This window comes from Galleria mellonella, unplaced genomic scaffold (genome assembly GCF_026898425.1).
Source record: "Galleria mellonella isolate WM207_F2 unplaced genomic scaffold, CSIRO_AGI_GalMel_v1 utg184, whole genome shotgun sequence".
NCBI lineage: Eukaryota > Metazoa > Arthropoda > Insecta > Lepidoptera > Pyralidae > Galleria > Galleria mellonella.
The window spans coordinates 6,091,484-6,108,051 of record NW_026442025.1 but is presented as its reverse complement, the minus strand read 5'-3'; the positions used below and the strand labels follow the sequence as shown (position 1 = coordinate 6,108,051).

Genomic DNA, 16,568 nt, shown 5'->3' with positions numbered 1-16,568 from the left:
GATACGGTTTTACAAGATAGTTTTTTTTAAATAATTTACTTAATTATGCATTACATTTTATAAGTTTTGTAAGATAGCCGAACAATCTGGAATGTCTGAGACTTATAAAAAATGTATCTTCAACTAATAATGTAAGTAGAGAATGTTTTAAAAATGTAAAATACAGGATTTCATAGAGCTGATTATCTGATAATCAAATTTTATGATTCTTGCTCAAATTCTTCCAAATTTACGACTGACAATAAAATGTTAAGTTAATGGTATAAATTCTGTAATACATAATTAATTCATTAATATAATCATAATTGTAGGTAATTCTAAATAGAGGTGCCGATATCTTGAAAACCCCATGGGTGCTCATGTTCTTTTGATAACTAGATCATCAGCATATCAGCTATGAACTGACCACTGCTGAACATAGGCCTTTCCTATAAGAGATATTTTGCCTGTAATTGCCACGCTTGGCAGGCAGGTTGCCAACTGCAGTTAGGCCCCGGTAATATTTTAAGAGAGGCGCTTCTGTCCATCTCTCTAAGTACTAACTAGGTACATCAATATTATTTCAGCTAAAAGATGTACACTGATTGCTGGACAAGCAAGTGCGACCTAAACAACAGATAACGAGATGTGGTTTTTAGTTAATTTATGATGTCTAATGTCATGGGTGCTCCGCACCCACTATTTACCTCTCGTGGATACCCGAGTGCCACGAAGTCGGTGCCCCAGAATCTAAAGTTTAAAATACTGTTCTTTTTTCTTATTATGAAGTGTTTCTTAGTAGTAAAATCTACACTATTTGCATTTTGAACCGTATTAGAACATATTTAGATAATAAATTGCTTTCGATTGCATTAGAGAATGGCAATAAATATGCCTAATAGATATTACCAGAACCTCACCTTTATTACCAATAACACGTACTTACAGTAATTTCTCGTGTACTTAGTGTAAAAGATATCCAATATAAGAAGTAACTGTATAATCATAAAATTTTATGGTAATATAGAACCGTGTAATTTATGTTAAGATTTATCATACTAGCTTACTAAAATTGTAACTAGACAATGTCTGCACACAGAAAATATTTAATAATATAATATTTAAAAAGATAAAAGAATAAGAATGAGAGGTCTTAACAAGAGTAACAAATTTCAAAACAACAATAGTTTTTAGAAATTTTTAATTTCTTACTGTTCTGTAAGTTTGTTTTAAAATCACACAAAAACTACTACACCACATTGGACGCGATTTCCACAATTATTTTCTAAAGGTCTAACATAAAATTTAGTATATGTTTTATGTTGATTTTATGCTATCGTTACCTATTTCATTAGTTTTCCCGACTTTTGCAATCTATGCGTACGAAATAATGAGTATAAAGCTAGAACGAAATATTACTGTAGAGAGAGAAGGAGAGAATATATTGACTACTTTACCTAGTTATGGAGATATTTAAATTGACAAAAGAGTAAATAATGGTTATTTATTACAAAACTTAAATTATAAAAAATATCCATACTGTTTGTAAAACGTATAAAATCCAACTACTTCTATCATGATCATCATATCAGTTGTTAAATATCCACTGCTGAACATAAGCCTCTACTAATAGTTGCCATGCTTGACAGGCAGGTTAGCAACTACAGTTAGTTTGATGATATTTTAAGAGAGACGCTGCTGCCCATCCCTCGACCATTAAGTTCCCTTAGTCGCCTCTTAGAACACTCACAGGAAAGAAAGGAGTGGCCCATTCTATGCTGGGTTCACACGGAAAAACTACTATGTACTTCTATATTTAAAGTTTAATAGCTATTTTGGTGCCGAGTTAATGATAAGAAAAAATTACATATATATACTGATGTTTACACTAGTCAAGAACTTAAGAGCCATTAACAAAGATTTGTTAAACATTATTCATTGTCATTTTGAATAGTAAGATCGACAGCATATAGTTAAATAATTAATAATAGGAATAGAAACTATTATTATTTGTAATAAATATACACAAATTGATAATGTCAATACAGAAATACGAATAGATCATAATTGTCACGTAAATAAATCTTGTTAATGTTAACAATGATAATGTAGTTAATGAAATACAAAAACAAATCGTCATCGTCACGTACTATGATACTATTTTGATCATAATACACCTACTGATTGGGATGCTTTCGAGAGCATGAGTCAAATTCTATACATTTTATGAGGCATCCACAATTTCGTCATCAATTAAGAAATTGTTTCTTGCAACTCTTTTACAACAATTAAACAAACCACTGTCACTGATAACAAATTTATACTTAAATCGTTATAAGAAAATAAATAGAAAAGGTACCTTTAGAGACGGCAATTGAAGAAAATCGTAAAAAGAACCTGAAACTAACTACTAAATCACTGTATAACTCCCTCGTTCGAAAACTGGCTTCACTAAATCACAAAAAGGATCTATTTAAAACGATCGATAAATATCGAGACGAACGTACGGCAACATCGACCGGTGTGCGAGAACAACTGACAGGAGGAATCATCGGAGCATGCGCCGGCGCAAGTATTATCCGACGAGTTTGAGAAGTCAATGGTTACATCGATGTTCCATTAGACATAAACGATTCTGTATTTGTGCAGGTTATGTCATGTTTATACACCGTGAAACTAATTTATTTTTAGTAATACGCAGGGGCAGGTAACAACTGTAGGGCCAAGGGCTTTCATTGTATAAGCTTAGAATTATTGTAGAGCATTGTTAATGTTGACAATACTCTCTTGAAAAAGAAGTAACGAATTACGTGTATTTACATTATTTGAATAAAATAATATCACTTACAAACAATATGACCAATATTTATGCCTTTTCTAGTATTGTTGGTTAATATTTGTTAAACACTATCATTGCAAAGCATCGTATTTAGTTGAAACTCTGTTATTTAACATCAACAATCCATATCAACTTCAAATTTTCATTGAAGATCTCGTGATATTATAACCATTATCAAACCTAATTAATCCAATAGTGATATGCGACCTTGAATTTTATTCCAATACGCATAAGGAAATGTAGGCATGTCACGTTCTCTCTAACCGTAATACAATAATAAAAAAACTTATTAATCAATAATAGTCAAACACAAAATATAAAGAGCTAGTTCCTAAACCGTAATAAATAAAATAAAAATATAAAAATGATAAATTAGGTGCATCTAACACAAATTTAAACAGAATAGAAACTAAAATAAAGAACTAGGTAATTTCATTAAAATAATAAATAATATAAAAGGACAACGGAAGAAATGTACTGGCCATGGGGCTAAAACGATAGTAGTTAACAAACGTGTAACCTTCGCTAACTGTAATATTCCGTAACTTACAAGTAGTATCATGTAAAGTAAAAAGCAAATGTAGGAAATAAAGAAGTATGGTAAAACATGAGTACAATGCGCCTCTGTCTATACCAAAAGGAAAAATCGTAATTTCAGCTAATAACAAATAAGTTCCTAATATTCATATTTAATAGGTGTCCCTTCAAAATTCTCAAATTTACAATTAACAGAAATATCGCAATAAGATAAAAATCATAAATCTCCTTCACTTGGAAGTCGCTTAAAAAAGTATAGCTGAAATAAAAAGTTTCTATTGATCTACAAAATGAGATAAAAATAAGAAATAGAACAGAGACCAATTTACTGCTAGTGTAAGCATGGCCGCGTCTCCAATCGATCGATCCCAATTTACTGACCATCGATTTAGATCAACATACTAAACCGGTGGTGTCAACGCACTACGCCCACCGCACTCCTGCGCATGCGCACCGCGGGAGGACTGCTATGGGTAAACGATAGTTTTTGCCATATTTCTTGTGATATTAAATTAACTCGATAATGCCAAGAACAAATAATAATTAATAATAATAGTAATAATTCTGATGAATTATATTTTATGTTAATCGAAACGGTTATTTTTACACCTAATCCAAATAATGTAGTATACAACAAGTGAAATAAACAAGCAAAAACCAATCAACGAGAATATTTTATATTTTTCAGTACTATAAGTAAATCATATTTATTTATTTTATATCATATACCATGATTTATAAATTTGAACCTTTATTCAACTTTATTTGAACATTCAAATTCTCTTAAATTTCATTTAAAGTGATTTAGTAATTTATACATCACAAATATATCAAATAAGTTATGCACATTTTATATTAATATTTTATTTTGTGCGCAATAAAGAATGACTTAAGTTATACTATAAAGGACTATTTGTATATTATCATGCCTGTAATAAGTCTTTTACATGCAATCTCTTGGTAAGTTCCTTAAAATCTTATCTTTATAAAATATACTTAAGTATTGTTATCACAATCAATACAAAATTTCAACATGATCGGGAAATGGTTTAAAATTTGGTCGCCAGATCTGTCCCCCACAGTCAGGAAAGCAATTAAAATAATAGCTCGTAAAAATAAATATTTATAACGATTGTACACTAATAAAATATTAACACATATTCATTTCTTTACCTTGACAATAAAAATAATGTAAATATTCAATAAATACAAAGGACACCTTATTTATTTCACAGTCTGTGCGCACGTCTGGAGACCCGCATTGTCCAGACAGAAAGGACAAACAAACTGATCACTCCTTGTTGATAGTAAATATACCTTATCACTAATATTATAGGAGTTATATTTAATTGAAATAATATTTTCTTAAATACCGTCAACGTTTGAACCTTACAGCAATAACAATACGAATTATTTTCAAATGAAAGTGTAAATTCGGTAAAATCTTATAGAGACGGCAAACGACGATAACGTTGATGCTGTGGTGCTAGGTCACATCTGTCGTTTTGTTTGTTCGAAGTTTTCTTTGAATAATAAACATAATTATGAATAGATTATTTCTTTTCTATACGCAAAAGTTGGTAATAGATGTTTACGGACACAGATGGTTTACATTCATTCAGTATCTATTGTTTTATTAGAATATTGACTGTATCCCGTTATATTACAATCATCTTTCGATGTTATAGCAGCTTTTTAGTAACAATCATCATATCATTAAATTTACTTTTAACTGTCCACTGTTGAACTCCCTTGAGGAGTTTTGCCAGAAGTTGTCATGCTTAGCAGACGGAGTGGCAACCGCAATTAGACATTGGAGACGTTTTAAGAGGGGCGCTGCTGCCCATCTCTCGCCCTCCCATAGTCGCCTCTTACGACACCCACGGGAAAGGAAGGGGTGGCCTATTCTATGCAGGGACCACACGGCAATAGCAACAAAAAACCTCACATAATAATTCTGCTTTTGTTTAATATGTTTTGGTATCGAGGGTGAATAATGACATTAGAATAACTGAATACTGTTTTATATTTCTTCCCGTCACACGGTTCAAAAACGCGGGACCGTTGCATGGGTCAAATGTTGCAACTGCAGTTGCGTTCATAGACTTTTGAATCCGAGGATCAGATGCTTGATACGTTTTGTCTACTCTTTTAAAAGACGACTTAAATAAAGATTATCTAAAAATGTTTGAAACTATTATTGTTTACAGACTTTTTTAAGTTTTTAAGAGTGTTTTGTTTTTAAGTACCCACCTCATGTTAAGCAGATACCGTATAGAAACCTGCAAAATCAGAGGTATTACGCACACATTGTCGTTCCTGAAGAAACCTCTTTACCCCATTTTTATAGAAAATAATTCATAACTTTATGAAATATCAAAATAAAGGTAGAAATCTTAAGACAAATTTATCTCATTACGGAAGGTTTTAACTAGATCTTGCCAAATGAGTCGTACCAGTTTTACAATTATGTTAGTAACCACTTGTTAATTTGTTACCACACATGACAGTCCATCCCATTTATTGAATAGATCGTAATGATATCTTCAATCTATACCAATATAGAATACTAAGTACGCTTCGAAAACTCGTATGCTTGTATGTATCTCAAAACTGGTTTTCCCTGGATTAACCTGTGACCCAAGGTGTTTCCATCAAGCTTGTTCTTTTTGGTAGTTAAAATAGAATTTCTATATGTATTGTCTACATTTTAGATTTATGAACAAAGATGACAATTTTATACTTTTCATTTATTTATTTTTTTTCTAAAAAGCAGAATTTCTCGTCTCGTCTATATTCATATTCACATTCGTTGCTGGTTCTCAATGTCTATAACCCTATGTTATGGTCGATCAAACAACAAATTTCCAAGACCCAATCGAAGATTAAATCTGAAATTTTACTACATAAACCCTAGTACTGCTCTACGGAAACTATTATATGAACTGAAATCTTACTAAAAACTATTTCATGGAAAATGTACTCACTCGTTCCAAGGTATTTTAAATATCTCGTCTATCGAAACCTCGCAAAGCGAAAATATTGTCAGTGATAGAATCTAGGTTCTCCACTGTAAATAATATACGCAATCAATTGTAAAACCTTTGTAGTTAATTCCTGATGAATTTGTCACGATGAACCAACTAACCCTAACTTTCCTTAACCGATCATTCCTCAATGATGTCCCACTAGTGTAAACCAATAGTACGAAGTCGTTACTGTTCCATTTTCATCTATCAAAAAAAACTTCACCATGTTATGGTATTTCACCGTGATAACGAGATCAAAGGTTCACTTTTAATATCATATATTATTTTTTTAAACCGCTGCCCGTACAGATATAAGCGGAGGAATTGCAGGCGTATTACCGGCGTTTTAGGAAGGAGTGTGTCCTTTTCTTGAAGATTTCAACGTTGTATATGTTCGGAAATACTGCTGATGGAAGTATATATTATTTATAGTGACATAAATCGTTTCCTTCCATTTCCATATTAATGCTTTTGAACAGAGAGCCCTAATACACAAATATGACAATAGGTCTTTTAGACAAACCACAGAAGAAATTACGTTCACAAACCACAATTCGTTTCTAGAAGACTCTAAAGAGCAACCAATCTTTTATTCAAATACACAATGCATCAACAGCAACGGCCAGAATGCACAATCGCAACTTATCATTGCAATAACGTCTATTGACCTGTTACGACACATTATGTTGGAAATAATACTAATTGTTGCTATTAAGTAATAGGAATATACGGAAATGCAATACGTTATGTATTATATTGGTCTCAAAATTGGTATGCTAAGGAGAACGTGACTGAACGTACTGAGAATGAAATATGCAAGTCAAATTAAAGATCCGTAAGCTGGAGAAAAGTGACTGGAATGGAAATAATGGTGTTTTTGACTCTATCTATATTCACGTCGGGTCTTTTAAGGGTTGGCAGAGAAAACAAAGTTACAAAAGACCCTTATATTTATTTATTGAAATTTAAGATAATGTAAAAAGTAGATAGTGTAAAAAGCGGGCATAACACCATAAATGGTATTGTCTAACAGACAGCTGTAGACAAACTATATAGCTTGCTACATCTATTTTCGTAATTTGCACGTCGGTTTTAGAAACTTTACGGCCCATATACACGTACGTAATGATATCATTTAATCAGGAGCACGCTCTTTACTTTTTCATGAATGTGGTAATATTTATACGTAAAATAAACACACATGTATTTTTATAGAAATGATTAGATCATATATTTAATAAATTTCCATAAATGTTCTTAGTAGAAACTCTTTTGTGTATCAATCAAATCGGTTCTTAGAGCAAAAAATCTTACTTGGGCTCCAGTTAATTTCTATTCCGAGTTTATGCGTCAAATGCACCTATATCAAAAAAGTTTAGAGGATTAACATTTTTTTTTATTTAATAGAATATTGTAAATTATGAATAAATTATCTGTATCTATTCCAGTCTAGAATGATGTAGAAAAACGTTACCAAGCCTAGTCAACATAGACTTATATGTTCTTCTGAAACATAATGTCACTAGAAAACAACTTAGTTAATTCTTGATAATTTCATCACCATGGGCCAACAAACCTGATTTTATCCATCACTAGTGCGCTACTAGAATTTATTGATAGCGAAGGCAAGATTACCATTCCATTAACAACCATTAAAAAAAACTTCTAATGGAGAAAAATCCGTTTCCAGCAATAACAGTGTCTAACTCTCTGCTCGATTTGAAACAACAACCCAATTTCTGTGTGTTTTCAGTCTGATAAAATGAAAGTACAATTGAAACCCAATTACACAGTGCAATTGGTACAAGAGTCAGCCAATGTTAGCGCAAAAGGACGAGTGCGCAGGCGCCGGCCTGCCGACACCGCCGCCGCCATTCGTCAACGGCTTTTATTTTTGTTTCGTTGCGTTTGTCTTTTGTTGCGTGTTGCTTTTATGTGTAAAACGATATATTGATATGTTCCAGGTAACACTGAAGGTTGACGATTTATACTTGAATTAAATTAAAGATTACACTTGCTAAGTACGTTTGTACGTAAAATGAACGGGTTCCGTCCAGTACCCTATAAGGAAATAAGTATGCATTTTGCATATAGTTAAAAAGTATAAAGTAGCAGTTAAGGTATTTCGGTCCTAACTATTGACGAATATGGTAAATTTATTTATTTATTGCAAAATTAATTAGTAACTTTAAAAATATATATATTCATATAATTTGCATACTTAATATTAGCTGAATATGGAACTGTCTATTTATTAAATAAACATTCTGTATCACCTATTCAAAACAAATAAAGTATTCTATTTTAGTAAATAGTTTTTTAATTTTCAATTATGAAAAAAAAAAGATAATTCAGTATTATTATTTCTATACTTTTCAAATATTTCATACTGGCTCTACCCACAACTTAAGTTAATGATGAAATATGATAAAACATAGCCTATATCCTTCTCTAGATATCATGTGATTATATGACTACTGATTAAATATTATTATGATATTAAAACACTAAGACTAAGTATGGCTATTAAAGTTTACAACCACCTACCAAATAACATTAGAGAAGTAACAGCTCATACAGTGTTTAAACGTAAACTTAAAAATTGGCTGTACATATAACGGGTTTTATACCATTAATGAATATTTCGCTAAAAAAACAAATGCACTTCACAACCTACACTAGAGATACAGTTGTTAAAATATTTTATTAATTTGGACAACTATTGTACAGGCTTTTATTTTTTCTGTTTACTGTAATAAATAATAATAATATATTGTATGACTAAGGAAAGGAAATATAATGTAGAATATATATATAAATTTATTATATTGTTAAAAATTTGCACGCCGACATAGAGGCAGAATGTACACGGGAAATATAAACCTCTATCATCTAAAATTACCTGCATTCTAGCAAAATAAATTCATTTCATTTCATTTCAAGTAACAAACAAATAAACAAACAAACTTTCTTTCACATTAATAATATTCTATAACACTTAAAAAGGTTACTTGTCAATAATAACTTTCAAGTATGTACCTAAACATAATAAATCTACATCAAATGCTGCTACGGTGTTTTTATGGTTCTGTATCAGAAAAGTAAGTGAGTAACTCTTATAATGCGACTTCGTCCGTTTGTCCGTCTGTTTGTTTGTTTAAATATTCATAATATTATAAATATTTATAATAATTGAAAAATTTATCAAGTTAATACGCATTACACCTTATTCAGAAAAATTTCAAACCTCTCGTAAACCTATTTTAGTTATTGAAGTGTTTTGTCCTTTTCTCACACTAATTTCTTAATTTGAAAAAACACAACACTCTAATAGTTAAAATAGGTTTATAGACAGTTTTAGTATTTATGAATAAGGGATCTATATTATGAATGTGGAAGATGCGAAAGAAGTTCGTTTGAATCGAAGCATTTAGCGTTCCATTGTTTCTGCCTACCCTAATGGGAGACAAACGTGACAGATATATATGTATGGGTTTATATTATACGGGTCCCTAAATACAATAATGTAGGTAAGTAGGTAAATTGTATATATTTATCAGGTCATTTAAGGTTAGGTGTCTACATTACATTTATTTTGTTTTCTCATATTAAAGCAATAAGTATTACAACTTAATGTACAATTATACATGCGGGCTTGTTTAAATTAATTAAGGTTATGAGGTCATTTGCACTTTGCAATGCTTTTTTAAATCCGGATATGTCTCTGAGATTCTTCTTTACTCTGTGAAATCTCAATACATATTTTTTAAGCGACTTCTCTGCTCTATATTCTATTAAGTCTGTGTTTTTTGTAGCTATGTCGCGTCAACAAATCTGAACCGATTTTGATAATTCTTTTTATTCCCCTTCTGATTCCACATTGATTTTACCACGATCGACTTTGCTATTTTTTTGCATAGCCTTGGACAACATAAAAAATTAGATCAATAAGTAAATAGAATAATAATAATAATTTTACAGCGTTAAATCAAATATGGACATATAATATGTGCGCTCTGGAGTGGAGGCCTCGTGAGGCCAAAAGGGTACACCCCTTTATCTATAGCACACTATTATCTAGATAATCCGTTGACATTATGTCAACCATAGGCAACCTATAGCATGTGAAAAATAATAGAAAGAGCACATGCCCAACGGTGGACAAATCCATGCTGATAAGAAGAATAATAATAATAATTAAAATAAGTTTCTGCCTGAAAGGGACAAATTATTGCATACTTTTTTTCTTATACGGAAATATAATTTATATTTCCGTTGTTAAATGTACTTCTTTTTTAACTAATATAATTTATGTATTGTTTATCTGCCCACCTTTATAATAAACAATTCTCATAAACGCAAGCAACTAATTTGAATAACCACTTAAATACTTAATTTATTTTTGTGTTGGCAACCCTGATTACGGGCGTTTCATTACATCATATGTATATCAGATAATAAAATGTCATCTACAGTTAATAAAAACAAATTTATACTTCAATTATTATTATAAAATTATAACGAGGAAATTGCTTTACTTCCACGGTATTTGAGACTCAGTTTTATTATCGCTTTTTATGTAAAATTAGCTATTTATCGTGAATTTATTTCCACAAACAAGTCTCTGTTGTAACTGCAAAATTTTGTAAAAAAATTTTAGTGAACGTCTACGTCATAAAGGGAATCTATTATGTTCAATATTTCAAATTTCTATAATTTTCTAGCAAAACGTTTTAAATGTCTTAAATGTTTACCAATATAAGGTAATTCTAAAAATACTTGTATTTTTTATTTTACGTACGTACGTACGTACAAAAAAATACAAATAAATAGAGAACTTCGTATTTTTTAAAATCGCTTAGAAATCAACGCCAAAATAAAGATATCGCCTTACTTACATACAAAAAAAATACTATTGAATCTTTTATTATTACACTATTTCCCGCGGCTTTGCCCGCGTGAATCAGTATACAAAATATCCTGTGTTAACTTAGGAATCCTAACTTAACGCAAATTATATCGTAAATTAGAATATAACCTATCCGTATATCAAATTTCATTCAAATTCGTTTAGCAGTTTAGTATAGCTGAGTAACAAACATACAAAAATCCAAACACTTTTACAAACCTAATATTAATAGAATTTTATAAAGCATATACATGGTAACGGTCACTTGTGGACATAAACAGCATCGTAGACGTCACAGAATACACCGTGACACCTATGATAACTAAACTCCACACACTGTCACTCCTGATAACTCCAATGTTATACCTCCATACTCTGTAACTCCACTGCCATATCCCATATTGTTCACAATACGTAATTTCTTACTATTATCTAAATTTTCTTGTCCGTGCAAGGTTAGGTTGTTGACCTTTAATGGTAATAAACGTGAATGTATGGTAGGTACGTATATTCGTTGCACCATTGCGCCATTCCCATGATTGCGGTCACGTTTAGAAGTGTAAAAACGGCAATCAACCATGAAATAAATAACTAAAGCAAAGTCTCGTTCACACGAAGAGGGCAAAATGCGATTAGTATATTAAAAAAATGTTCCCATAAGATATATTATAATAAAAACTTAAAAACAAATTATTAAAGCTTTTTTATAAATTTTGTTTATATATATTTTTTTTAGATAAATAAAGAAAAAAATAACGAACAAACCTAAGTTTGTGCCTATGTTACAAGCTCTTAACGGTCGAGTTAATTTCTTAAAACTTCTCTAAAATCTGTCTGCGTTTGCCAATCCGCCTCCGAAGCGTGGCAACTACTGGCAAAACCCCCCAAAGGGAAGGCTTATTTTCAGCAGTGGATACTTAAAGGCTGATATGATATGATGATGATGATGATGATATATATGTTAATTATTTAAATTTGTAAAATTTGTTCTATATATTTAGTTAGTGTAACAAACTCTCTTATCTAAAAATCTTTTAATCGTCAGCATTGGTACCTATTATATATTATGAATTAAATTTATGACAAAATAGCAAGTTGTATAACATTTTTACATATACTCTCGTGTGAACTAACCCTTATGTATATACATTCACACAGTAAGAGAACGTAAAAAGTAGACATTACACACAGCTCTATTCAGCACTCGTGGTACTAATCTGACGCTTAATAAAAATAATATTTTTATTTCTTTATAATTTTTTCATTGTAATATTTTATTTTGTAATTGTATTTATAATAAGTTAACTGTTGCAATCTTATGGAGGAAACAATAAAGAGTAACTATTTATTTCTATCTATCTAATATTTCCTTTACTCCACTCCACGAACAAAAGTAAAATACATATTATTATATAATAATACACATCAGAATTATTTGTGTTCCACATAAAAACTGACTTCTATTATCGCAAAATCAGTTACTTTCATTTAGAACTAAACTACTGAACCGGTTTCAATATTTTTTTTTTTATTGAAACAACCTGTAACTGTATTGTTTTAGATAAAAAAAGAATTTTCCAAAATGGTTTATAACTCACAATTTTCCAAAATGGGTTATGAGGTAAATACTAAAACTATAACCGAATTAAGAACTTCATTTTTACTTCGTTGGAAACTCTGACTATGCCATTGGACATTAAGAGTCATGAGGATGTATATTTTTTCTTACCATATTTCAAATAGAATTGATTAATGTAAATAGACATACATATATTATGAATACAATTTGTTGTATTGTTCAGGGATCAACCCCAAGCTAATTTCATTTCAATTCTATTAAAATACTTCGAATATATTTTCAAATATTATTCTCACTGTCACGAAATAAACGAAAGCGGCATTTTACGTGCCACGTTTCAACGCGCTAATCATGTCTATCTCATTATTTCGAGGCGTAAGTAATTTCATTCTAATTGTATGTAGCGGTGTACGGGTATAGTAATTGGGTACAGTTGAGAATATTAATATTAATTTGACAGAGTTACTAATGTTTCTCAATTTTTTTTTATTTTTTTATTTTTTTATTAGTAGACAAACGTACTGACGGCTCACCTTATGGGAAATGACTGCGGTAGTTCATGAAAAATTGCAACACGAATAAGGTTATTGTTATAATATCGGCCCTTCAAAATTCTGTAAACTTGTTTTTTAAAGAACCCCATATTGTATTGCAAGGAGAAAGCCTCGTACCTATATAAATGTGAGTTCTGTCTACATCCTCACTCTTGCTATATCAATCTACTAAATATCTACGATTTGTTAGACGGACTAACTGTTAATACAACCTAAGCATAACCAGTGGGGAAAACAGAAGAGACACAATTTAAGGCTGAAATTCTGCACAAGCATTCTTTATGCAATGTAGATGAGCATCTAGAATGTTTCCACGGGAAAAAAAATCATAAGTAACTGCTTATATGTTATTTTTTGTGCAACTTACAATGACAAAAAAGCTGCCGGCCCATCTGATGGAAAGTGGTAATCATCGCCTATAAACATGAATAGTACCATGGACATAATAGAGTATACTGTTTCGTACATAATTTCGCCTTCCTGAAGACTAAGATGTTATGCCTCTGTATAATGTAATTTCACTGTCATATCCCATCGTTCAAACCGAAACACAGCCATGCAAACGCAACTACCTCACAGTATGTATTTAAAACGTGAAACTAAAGTCTATCTATATCTAATACATTTTTAAATGACTTCAAAAAAAAAGTAAATTTACCGTTTAGTTGAAATTATTTTGTTTTTTTCCGCTACTATTAGTTTGTGTACGACTGCCAACATTACATTAAATACACAATTAGATCAATACCTACATACATTGCCGACATTTCGACGCGAATTGCACCACGTCGTGGTCACGACAGGACAGTATGTAAGTACCATTTACCTGCAAATGTTTATTCATCACGTTCAGATCCGATGGTGTATTTAAAATATGTGTAAACAATGCGAAATATAATAACGACAGTACATTTAAAACTCTACAACCTTTCCTATTAGTCATCAATCTCTAACTAACGGTCCCCAAAATAAGAGCTAATTTAATAAAAGAGCAAATTTTCCTACACTACCTAAATTTATTTTGTACCTATCAGGCCATTCTCCATGTAGTTCCTCCTTGAAACACCCCATCTGCTTTCATCATCATCTATCATCTTCCACTGGTGCCTCGCTAATATCGTCATAGTCGTAGAATACTGACGGATCTATATATGTAATCTTTGTCAGATCCGTCAGTATTCTACGACTATGACGATATATACCGACAGTGCAGGCGGGGTACCATTCCATTTTGACCCATTAAAAAAAATATAAATCTCGTGTCCAATGTGTAATTTTAAACTCTTTTACATAATCTTAATATCTCAAACAATATTTTCTGTTTATCTTTAACAATGGCTAACAGCGAATGCTATTTGACATTAAGTCCACCTTCTGGCTATGTATGTAGGTACCTACTTATGTTAAGTGGTCAATAAAGTTATTTACCCACTAAACTCACTAAAAGAGTTTCGTCTCTAATAACCGAAATAAGTTAAATACCAAACAATCAAGCAGTTAACGTGTTTACATTACGCAACTTATGGTAGGTGCCTTACGTTTATAACCATTAGCGGTGTTCCCATATAGAGATTGATTGGTTCATAAAAAGCATAATTGCTAACATACTCCAGAAGCAAGGCTTGCTACACACTAAAGTGGTAATTCTATATAGTTTTTGGTCGATTTTTAAATGAAGGAGATTCTTAATTTCAATGTGTTTTCTTGTAGGTATATTTTGCATTATCTTCATTAGTATTGTAATGATTATTTTTTATGTAGCTTTTTATTTTCTATTTTTATCAATATAAAGTTGGTAATAGTCAATGTAATTCTATCAATTTATATTTTTTGTTTCAAACTTAATTTTTATTTGAAAAAAAAAAAGCAACAGCTGTGTTTCTAGCCCGTTCTTCTCAACTGAAATTGCATTCTGAACTGGGCGGTAATTAAAAAAAGTTACCATTAAAAAATGCTTATTAATAAATTAAGTAAGTACTCGAATAATAATTATTTATTAGTATTATTGTCCTTATGGAAAACATTTCTCCATATTATTTTATCTATAGTTTCCAATGGTGAATTTACACATTTACCACCAGTAGACTATTCAAATTTTGCAGCTCCTACTAATCTCTAAATTTCGGTACCCTAAAACGCAATTGTATTAATTAAAATTTTTTGAAAATGAAATGTAGTTAAATTTTTTTACCTGTAATTAACTTATACAATAATATGTAATATTGAACCGTCTGTAAACCTAAATTTAATCACTCGCATTTTTTACACATATTTAAATACCTGAAGAGACTGCGCAAACTGCCAGATGAAGACGCTGCTCACTTCAGTCCTGTCGTGACCACGACGTGGTGCAATCCACGTCGAAACATCAGCAATAAAGAAGCAGGTATGTAAGCACTATTTATCTACAAAAATTTTTCATCGCATTAAATACCGATAGTGTATTTAAATATGTCTATATAACCAGAGGGAGACTGTACAAAAGTCGATTGCTTGGGTACCTCTGTCCCATTCGTGTTTCTACCGTGAAGCAATTGTGTTTACATGACTGTGTTTCGGTTTGAAGGGTGGGATATGGCGTGAATTTACAGGGTACAGAGGAATAACACCTGAGTCCTCAGGAATGGCAACGCATGGGAGGTATCATGGGCGAAACAGTATACTCTGTTATGTCCATGGTACTGCTCATGTCTATAGGCGACGGTTACCACTTTCCATCAGGTGGGCCGTCAGTTTGTTTGCCATTCTAAGTTGTATAAAAAAAAAATGCAACCTACTCAGCCTGCTAGTAAATTCACCACTGACGATTTCCTCCATGCCAGTTGATAATGATTGTAATCTATTTTTTTACAATACATTAATTATTAATAGTTTGTATCTTCACTGTATACTATTGTGGCGCACCCACGGTTGTTGTCATTCGATATAAGAATATTTCGATTTTTTTTTATACAACTTGTAATGGCGAACAAACAATGTTAAGAGTGGACGGTACACTGTGCCGTACAGAACAGACCGCTATTCTGCATTATCTATAATATTTTTCATGTCTATAAATGTCGATTATCACTTTCCGTTAATAAGCTAACAGTTTAATAAAAACGTAAAATATATTTTACGAAAAAATAAAAAAAAATATGTA

The 16,568-nt window shown here is 31.2% G+C and overlaps 1 protein-coding gene across 1 annotated transcript in view; it reads right to left on the bottom strand.

Moving 5' to 3' along the window:
• Positions 1-16,568, bottom strand: part of LOC113512021 (uncharacterized) — a 138,579-nt gene that overhangs the window by 70,265 nt on the left and 51,746 nt on the right. The window lies entirely within an intron of this gene.